The sequence below is a fragment of the Pristiophorus japonicus genome, chromosome 12 (assembly GCF_044704955.1).
Source record: "Pristiophorus japonicus isolate sPriJap1 chromosome 12, sPriJap1.hap1, whole genome shotgun sequence".
In the NCBI taxonomy this organism is placed as follows: Eukaryota; Metazoa; Chordata; class Chondrichthyes; family Pristiophoridae; genus Pristiophorus; species Pristiophorus japonicus.
The window spans coordinates 112,680,928-112,691,111 of NC_091988.1; positions in this window are offsets into that span (position 1 = coordinate 112,680,928).

The window sequence follows — 10,184 nt, forward strand, 5'->3', positions numbered from 1 at the left end:
CCGACTTTGTGTGCTGGAAACGGCACCGAAAAAAAAGGGGCCCCATCCTGCCCGCTCTGTCAAGTCTCCAGTGTCCCAGCGTGGCGTAGCTAGTGAAGTGGGGGCAGAGCAACAGCCCAGCGCAGAAAGCACTGCCGGTAGCTGCACGCATGCACAGCGAAGTCTGCGGGCATGCTCCTGCCCTCCCAGCGTGCCCTGCGGGCTGTGAGCAGGGCCTGATCTCGCCGCACCCTATCCCCGGCCGAGTGGACTCCCGCACCGGCCAGCCGGCCCGCTGAGTTCCCGGGCAGGTAAGGACTTCAGTTTTATCTTTTATTTATTCTGCTTAAGAGTTTTTATTGGGGGTTGGCGGGGGGAGTGGGGGAGGAGGAGAGTTTCGGGGGTGGGGGAGGGGGACTTTATAAAAAAACTTGATTCTGGCATAAAGGTAGGACTTCTATTTTTTTTTGTTATTGATTGAATGCTTATTACTTTTTGTGCTTTGTTTAGTGCTTTGTAAGTCTTGGTGCTTTAAATGTACTAACCTGCGCCGATTTCTTAACTGCCCGCAAGGTTTTTCAGAGCTTGCCACATACGCTGACCTAAGTGGATTTGGAGTAAGTTTTTGCTGGCCAAAGTGGCATAAATGCCCAAAACTGGCGTAAGTGTCTGGGAACGCCCCCTTTTGAAAAAAAAACTGAACTAAAAAAAAAAATCGTACCTAATTGACTTACTCTGGAGCAAATTTTGGGGGGAAAATGCCATTTTTTAACTTACGCCAGAAAAAGCAACTTACTCCAAAAAAATTGATGCAAGTCATGGCCATAATTGGGCCCTTTGTGAGTACAGAGTTCAGTTCTGTGGCCTCCCTGTTATAGCAGCATGCTGTGTTTACATGTGTTTTACCTTGTGGTTATCTACACTTTGATTTAGTTGATCATTAACTATAAAGCATTTCTTCTTTCAAGGGATCAGCCCCAAAGGTTATTCTCTCCTTGGCGAATATATTACTTTTTCAGTAATCTCTTAACATTTCACTGCTTTTATACACAGTTACTGTCATGTATGTAACCTCTATGTAGCACCACTGCAATACTGTATATACTTAAGCAATGCACACCTTGACCACAGGGGGTGAACTTGTGGGAGACACTCCTTACCTGGTCATCCAGGTATATAAAGGGAGGTCCCACGCAGGGTCATCACTTCTTGGTCCTGTGAATAAAGGTCCAGGTCACAGAGTGATCTTGTCCATAGAATGTGCCTCGTGTGGGTTTTGTGCCATTGAGCAAGGACATTACAGTTACATTATCTGTACAGGAATTTCTCACATGTCATTGCTCTTATGCACACAGTTACAGTATCTATACTGTAATCTAACATTTCACTGCTTTTATCATCATCATCATCCCTCGGAATCGAAGAAGACTTGCTTCCACTCCTGAAGTGGCTGAACAGTCCATGAGAATCCTGACGTTCCAGGTCCCAATCTTCATGTTAACGGAGTGGAAGATGCCTGTGCGTGAGTTCTTTTAACGTGGGGTGGTCATTGCACACCAGCTACCTCAAGGGCTTAGCTGAGCGAGGTCTTGATCCAGTGGCAAGGGGGTAACAGTTACAGTATCTATACAGTAATCCCTAAAAATACTCTCTTACACACACTAACGGTACCTGTGCAAAAATCTCCAACATTGTACTCTTATACACACTGGTACAGTATCTATACAGAGAATGATACCGCACAGAAGGAGGCCATTTGACCCATCATGCCTGTGCCAGCTCTTTGGTAGAGCAGTCCAATTAATCCCACTCTCCTGCTTTTCCCCCATAGTCCTGTAATATTTTTCCCTCTGTGCCTCTCTTGGCATCCTCCGAAGGGCCCATCGAGACACTCGTCGCTGCCTCCTTACAAGCAGCAATCCGAACTGTCCCATCCTACTCTCTCACCAACCGCCTCAATCGTTTTCTCCCTGTGGCTGAAGGGCTCCTCCCAGAGTCGCAATGCGGATTCCACCCACTAAGGGGCACAATGGACATGATCTTCACCGTGTGTCAAATCCAAGAAAAATGCAGGGAGCAGCATCAACCTCTGTACATGGCCTACTTTGACCTCACAAAGGCCTTCGACTCTGTCAACCGTGAAGGATTATGGAGTGTCCTCCTCAGATTCGGCTGCCCTCAAAAATTCATCACCATCCTCCGCCTGCTTCACAATGAGATGCAAACCGTGATCCTTACCAACGGATCCACCACAGACCCAAGTGCAGACTGGGACCAGCAAGGCTGTGTCATCGCACCAACATTCTTCTCAATCTTCCTCGCTGCAATGCTTCATCTCACGCTTAACAAGCTCCCCGCTGGAGTGGAGTTAACCTACAGGACAAGCGGGAAATTGTTCATCCTTCAACGCCTCCAAGGTTGCTCCAACCTCTGTCATTGAATTACAATATGCAGATGACGCTTGCGTTTGTGCACACTCGGAGTCCGAACTCCAAACCATCGTTGACACCTTCACTGAAGCGCACGAGAGTCTGGGCCTTACATTAAACATCCGTAAGACAAAGGTCCTCTACCAACCTGCCTCTGCCACACAGTACTGCTCCCCGATTATCAAGATCCATGATGTGACCTTGGTCAATGTGGACCACTTTCCATACCTTGGGAGCCTCCTATCAGCAAGGGCAGACATCGATGGCGAAGTCCAACACCACCTTCAGTGTGCCAGAGCAGCCTTCGGCCGCCTGAGGAAAAGAGTGTTCGAAGACCAGGATCTCAAACCCGGCACCAAGCTCATGGTCTACAGGGCAGCAGTGATACCTGCCCTCCTATATGCTTCAAAGACATGGACTATGTACAGTCAGCACCTCAAACACTGGAGAAGTATCACCAATGCTGCCTCTGCAAAATCCTGCAAATCCATTGGCAGGATAGGTGTACCAACGTCCGTGTTCTCTCTCAGGCCAACATCTACAGCATCGAGGCATTGACCATTCTCGACCAGCTCTGGTGGACAGGCCACAGTGTCCGCCAGACTAGACTCCCAAAACAAGCACTGTACTCCGAACTACATCATAGCAGGTGAGTCCCAGGTGGGCAGAGAAAACGCTTCAAGGACACCCTCAAAGCCTCTTTAAAAAATGCAACATTCTCACCGACACCTGGGAATCGCCGGCCCAAGACCGCTCAAAGTGGAGGAGGAGCATCCGAGAAGGCACCGAACACTTTGAGTCTCTTCACAGGGAGCACGCGGAAGCCAAGTACATAAGAAATAGGAACAGGAGTAGGCCGTACGGTCCCTCGAGCCTGCTCCGCCATTCAATAAGATCATGGCTGATCTGATCATGGACTCAGCTCCACTTCCCCACCCGCTCCCCATAACCCCTTATCCCCTTATCGTTTAAGAAACTGTCTATTTCTGTCTTAAATTTATTCAATGTCCCAGCTTCCACAGCTCTCTGAGGCAGCGAATTCCACAGATTTACAACCCTCTGAAAGAAGAAATTTCTCCTCATCTCAGTTTTAAATGGGCGGCCCCTTATTCTAAGATTATGCCCTCTAGTTCTAGTCTCCCCCATCAATGGAAACATCCTCTCTGCATCCACCTTGTCAAGCCCCCTCATTATCTTATACGTTTCGATAAGATCACCTCTCATTCTTCTGAATTCCAATGATTAGAGGCCCAACCTACTCAACCTTTCCTCATAAGTCAACCCCCTCATCCCCAGAATCAACCTAGTGAACCTTTTCTAAACTGCCTCCAAAGCAATTATATCCTTTCATAAATATGGAAACCAAAACTGCACGCAGTATTCCAGGTGTGGCCTCACCAATACCCTGTATAACTATAGCAAGACTTCCCTGCCTTTATACTCCATCCCCTTTGCAATAAAGGCCAAGATTCCATTGGCCTTCCTGATCATTTGCTGTACCTGCATACTATCCTTTTATGTTTCATGCACAAGTACCCCCAGGTCCCACTGTGCTGCGGCACTTTGCAATCTTTCTCCATTTTTTCTGCCGAAGTGGATAACCTCACACTTTCCAACATTATACTCCATCTGCCAAATTTTTGCCCACTCACTTAGCCTGTACAAACGGCAGAAAGAACGTATGACAAATCAATCACCCCACCCACCCATTCCTCCAACCACCACCTGCCCCACCTGTAACAGAGACATAAGATCCCGTATTGGTCTCATCTGTCACCTTAGAACTCACTTTAGTGTGGAAGCAATTCATCCTCGACTCTGGGAGACTGCCTAAGAAGAATCCTTCCAACCACCTACCCCCATCCCTCCCACCCCCCCCCCCCAATGATTACCCAGTGGACTCTGCCAACAGATTGGCTATCACCGCGCCTCTCCACATCTCTCTCCAGAACATTTGTTCACTTGTGAACAAGGCCCTTGCCATCCATGAGCTCACTGTGGATAATTGCATCGACATTATGGTTATGTATGTATGTATACCTCACCAATGTGTAAGACTTGCCACTAGGGGGCACACCTGTGGGAGACCTAAGGGTCACCTGTGCACCCTGGGAAAGCAGGTATAAAAGGTAACCTACCATGCTGCTTCCTCACTCTGGAGTCACATTAAAGAGAGCAAGGTCACAACAGTTTGAGCTTACAATATAGTCTTGTGGAGTTATTCTGAACATAACAATTGGCGACGAGTAACGGATCATGAACTTTCACGCAGTAATGGCTGACGTTGTGTAGAATTTACCAATATCTTGCAAAGATTCCAGGTACCTCTCCCCTACAGAGGAGAAGAATCCCTTTCTGGGCTTTTAAAATGAGTTTAAAGGGGCAGACGAGCGGGGGATAAAAGAGGATGCATTCATGGAGACCCCCCCCCCCCCCCCAGTGTTTGGACTCATAGGAAAGGGAATTCAAAATGGACCTAAATTACAGAAGCTTGAGATCCCCTAAACATCTATGGGAAGGAGCATATCAATTTTAAGATTCTACAACATTTTGGCTGTGAAAAAGAGTTACCAAATACAGGAGGTGGGGCCAAATTTGTGTATTAAGGATCCCAGACTGTCTGGGGGAACTATTCACCCCCTAAGAGATAATCGAATTACCCAATCAAGCACAATGGAAATCATGGTCAGAAAAATTGGACAATCCTAAAACAATGCAAAACCAGTGATAGCACATTCTCACACCCTAATCGAGTTACTGCTGACAAAGGAGACATTTGAAAATCAATGGACAGACAGTTTAAACAGAGCCCAAGAGATTTGATGGGAAATAACGGAGCCTTTTTTTGGGGGATATATCTATCCCCAGTTTTACAAGGAAAGACTAGCAGAACACAGGAAAACTAGCAGAACTCAAAGCTAGCAGAACACAGAGACTGGAACACAGACAGACACAAGCAGCCGGAGTGAAGAAATGGAGTCGTGAAGGAACCTACAAGAACTCATCAGGAACTGACCGAGCACGAGGCCCACGAAACGGAAGGTTGTCAGCAACAAAATTGACAACCACTCTACAATCTACTTCTGAACGACCCAACGGGGGAGAAATTACCAAAAGGGACGAACTAAAACTATTCCTAACCAAAGAAAGTGGGTACTTACCCCATACATCCAAAACGCAACTTAGCGCATCAACGGACGCACCCCAACCGAAGACTACGCAGTCCGAAGTCCTCTCCTCCGTCCGGGGTACAGCTCACCTAGAAGGCCAAGTGCAGCGAACCCCGAAACCGTGATTCATTGGCAACTGTCTAAAGGGATTGGTGAGCATGGCCCCTGAACCCTCAGAGCTATAACTTAGTTAGTTTGGGGAATTGGGAGGAGGGAGGCTGGGATAACTTGTGTAAATGTATCTGCATTCTCTCCTTTACCCCATTTAGAGTTTAAGCTGTATTCTTTTCCCCACAGGCTGTAATTTGACATTTTATTCAATGTGTTGTACCCCTCAGTGTGTATTGGTCTGTGTGTGTTATTAAAGGTATGCCTTTTACTTCTTTTCAAACACAATAAACCATACCTGCTTCCTACCTTGAAATTGATTGTCTGTCCAAGTCTGTCACAGTTCCTTCATAATTCCAGTGTCTAGAACCAAGGGTGTGGGAGCAATTCGGAACCGCTCATATAAGGTCAGAAGGGAAAGCTGACCCCCTGAAAACCACCCCTTACAGTTGGTATTCTTGAGAGATTTGTTGAGGGTGATGATTGGGAAGCCGCCATTGAGCATCTCGACCAGTACTTCTTGGCCAACGAAGGCTGAGACAGCGGTCAAGCGCAGGGCGATTCTCCTCACCGTATGTGGGTCTTCAAAAATCTGCTGGCACCGGACAAACCAACGGACAAGACTTACACAGAGCTGTGCACGCTGGTTCGGGAACACCTCAAGCCGAAGGAGAGCATCTTAATGGCCAGGTATCGCTTTTACACGCACCATCGCTCCGAGGGCCAGAATATGGCGAGCTTTGTTGCCTTGCGGGACAGTGCGAATTTGCCGGATCTTTGGGGGAAATGTTGCAGGACTTTATCGTGCTTGGAATTGGCCACGAGGTCATTCTTCGCAAACTGCTGTCTGCCGAATCCCTAGATCTGAGCAAGGCCATCACGATAACCCAGGCTTTCATATCCACGAGCGACAACACGAAACAGATATCTTCACAGCATCGAAGCTCACCGGCAAGTACTGTGCATAAAGTAATGCTTTCAGCAGGCAGGACTGTACAGGGCAGGGCCTACACGACTGCAGAGGCCAGATCTAGGCCTAGGGTGACTCAGAGTCCGCCGTGGGGCATGAATGTGTATCCATTAACACCATGTTGGCGAGGGGCAGTCATAGAGCCCATCAATGTCGATTCAAGCACTATGTGTGCAAGGGCTGTGGAACAATGGGGCACCTCCAGCAAATGTGCAAACGACCTCTGACTCACCACGTGGCAGAGTCAGGAGAGGACGACCGATCCAGCGAGGATCACGCTGAACGAGCAGGAGAGGCAACTGAACCTGAGGATGAAGAGGAAGTATATGGGATACACACCTTCACCACCAAAAGCCCTCCGATAATGTTAAAAGTTAAACTCAACGGCACTCCAGTCTCCATGGAATTGGACACGGGGGCGAGTCAATCAATAATGAGCCAGAAGGCATTCGAGAGGCTGTGGGGCGACAGAGCACAACGACCCAAACTGATCCCGATTCAGGCAAAGCTGCGCACCTACATCAAGGAACTGATACCAGTTATTGGTAGCATGGACATAAGAGTATCCCATGAGGGAGCGGTGCACGATTTACCACTGTGGATTGTTTCAGGTGATGGGCCAACACTGCTTGGTCAAAGGTGGCTGGGGAACATTCGATGGAACTGGGAAGACCTCTGTGAACCTTCTCCAGCGAAAGATGTCTCCCTTGCTCAAAGGCTGAGCAAGCCCCTGTAGTGTCCCTGCACCTTGTTACAAACTCACACGAGGCATAGATATATCAGACACGGTCACTCTGTGATCTTCACCTTTATTGCCAGGACCAAGGAGTGCTGACCCTGGGTGGGACCTTCCCTTTTATACCTGGAAACCCAGGTGAGGAGTGTCTCCCGCAAGTTCACCCCCTGTGGTCAGGGTGTGCAGTTCTAGGGTACAGGTACAGTGTACATGAGTTACAGTTACATGACTATGTCATTGCAAGATGGTGAAATACATGACATCACCTCCCCCCTTAAGTCTTTTAGTTTCAGAGGTTAAGTCTGTCAGGTGGTCGACGCTCTCTCGTGGACCGATCCAGCGAGGTCTCTGTCACTTGAGGTGATTCCGGCCTGTCCGGGCTGGCTGCAGGGACTGTGCATGTTGTCTTTGTTGCTCGTGCGCTGGCAGTGGTGTGGTCACTATCTCATCATGCTCTTCTTCTGGTTCCTCCGTGTCTGCACTGAACCTTGTCTTTACTTGGTCCAAATGTTTGCGGCATATCTGCCCATTGTTTAGTCGGACCACCATGATCCTGTTTCCTTCTTTGCCAATTACGGTGCCCTCAAGCCATTTGGGTCCCAAAGCATGGTTAAGAACAAATACCGGGTCATCTATTTCTATACACCTCCCCCTTGAGCCTCAATCATGGAGCTCGATTTGGGACTGGTGCTTGCCCTCAACAATGTCTTCCAGGGCTGGGTGAATGAGGGACAGCCGTGTTTTATGCGTGCGATTCATGAGGAGTTCCGCTGGCGGGACTCCCGTGAACGAGTGCGGCCGGGACCTGTAGGCCAGCAGGAGGCGCGATAGGCGGTACTGAAGGGAGGGTCCTTGGATACGTAGCATGCCCAGTTTTATGACTTGGACCACCCGTTCCGCCTGGCCATTGGAAGCCGGCTGGAATGGCGCTGTCCGGACATGCTTGATACCATTGCCCGACATAAACTCCTGGAAACACGGGCCATTGTCGCTGACCAGGATGTCCGGCAAGCCATGGGTCGCGAAAATCGCACGCAGACTCTCCACGGTGATGGACGTCGTGCACGAGTTCAATATGATGCACTCGATCCACTTCGAGTATGCATCGACAACGATCAGAAACATTTTCCCCATGAACGGGCCCGCATAGTCCACGTGAATACGTGACCATGGTCTGGTGAGCCAGGGCCACGGGCTGAGTGGGGCCTCCCTGGGGGCATAGCCCAGCTGGGCACACGTTGTGCACCTGCAAACCCAGTGTTCCAGGTCTGAGTCAATCCCCGGCCACCATACATGTGACCGGGCAATGGCCTTCATTAACACGATGCCAGGGTGCTCGCTGTGGAGTTCCCTGATGAACGCTTCCCTGCCTTTCTGGGGCATGACTACCCGGCTGCCCCATAGCAGGCAGGCAGAGCTCATCCATCCGTCTCTGAAACGGTCTGACCTCCTCGGGGCACGTCCTGTGTGCGGGCGCCCAATCCCCAGTCAGGACACATTTATTTATTATGGATAGGAGGGGGTCCCTGTTGGTCCAGAGTTTGATCTGGTGGGCTGTGATGGGGGAGCCCGCAGTGTCAAAAGCCTCAACAGCCATGACCATCTCGACGCTCTGTTCCGACGCCCCCTCGGTGGTGGCCAGTGGGAGCCTGCTGAGCGTGTCAGCGCAATTTTCGGTGCCTGGCTGGTGCCGTATGGTGTAGTCATACGCAGCCAGTGTGAGGGCCCAGCGCTGTATGCGAGCTGATGCATTGGCGTTGATAGCCTTGCTGTCGGACAACAAGGATGTTAACAGCTTGTGGTCCGTCTCTAGCTCGAACTGTCTACCAAAAAGGTACTGGTGCATCTTTTTCACACCGTACACACGCGCGAGTGCCTCCTTCTCGACCATACCGTATCCACGCTCTGCCTGGGAGAGTGACCTGGAGGCGTAAGCCACCGGTTGGAGTCGGCCGTCATCATTACCCTGCTGCAACACACACCCAATCCCGTAGGATGATGCATCGCACGTTAAAACTAGTTTTTTACAGGGGTCATACAAAGTCAACAGTTTGTTGGAACACAGCAGGTTCCTCGCCTTATTGAAAGCCCGTTCTTGACCCCCAAAACCATTCACAACCTTTCCGCAGGAGCATGTGTAACGGCTCCAACAATGTGCTTAAGTTCGGCAGAAAGTTCCCGAAATAGTTCAAAAGTCCCAGGAATGATCGCAACTCCGATGTGTTGCCGGGACTGGGCGCCCAGTGATCGCCTCCGTTTTGGATTCGGTGAGCCGGATCCCATCTGCGGCAACCCTCCTGCCCAAAAACTCGACCTCTGGAGCCAAAAACACACACTTGGCCTTTTTCAGCCGCAAACCTACCCGATCCAATCGCCGTAGCACCTCCTCCAGGTTGTGGAGGTGTTCTTCGGTGTCTCGACCCGTTATGAGAATGTCGTCTTGGAATACGATCATTCCAGGAATGGATTTGAGCAAGCTTTCCATGTTTCTCTGAAAGATGGCTGCTGCCGAACGAATGCCAAACGGACACCTGTTGTAGACAAATAATCCCTTGTGCGTCGTGATGGTGGTCAGAAGCTTGGATTCTTCAGCCAGTTCCTGAGTCATGTAGGCCGAAGTGAGGTCCAGCTTCGTAAACAGCTAAACACCTGCCAGTGTGGCAAGAAGGTCCTCCGCTCTCGGAAGCGGGTATTGGTCTTTGCAGCGATATTCGGTTGATGGTGGCTTTGTAGTCGCCGCAAATCCTGACCGAGCCACCTGCTTTAAGGACGGGAACAATGGGACTTGCCCA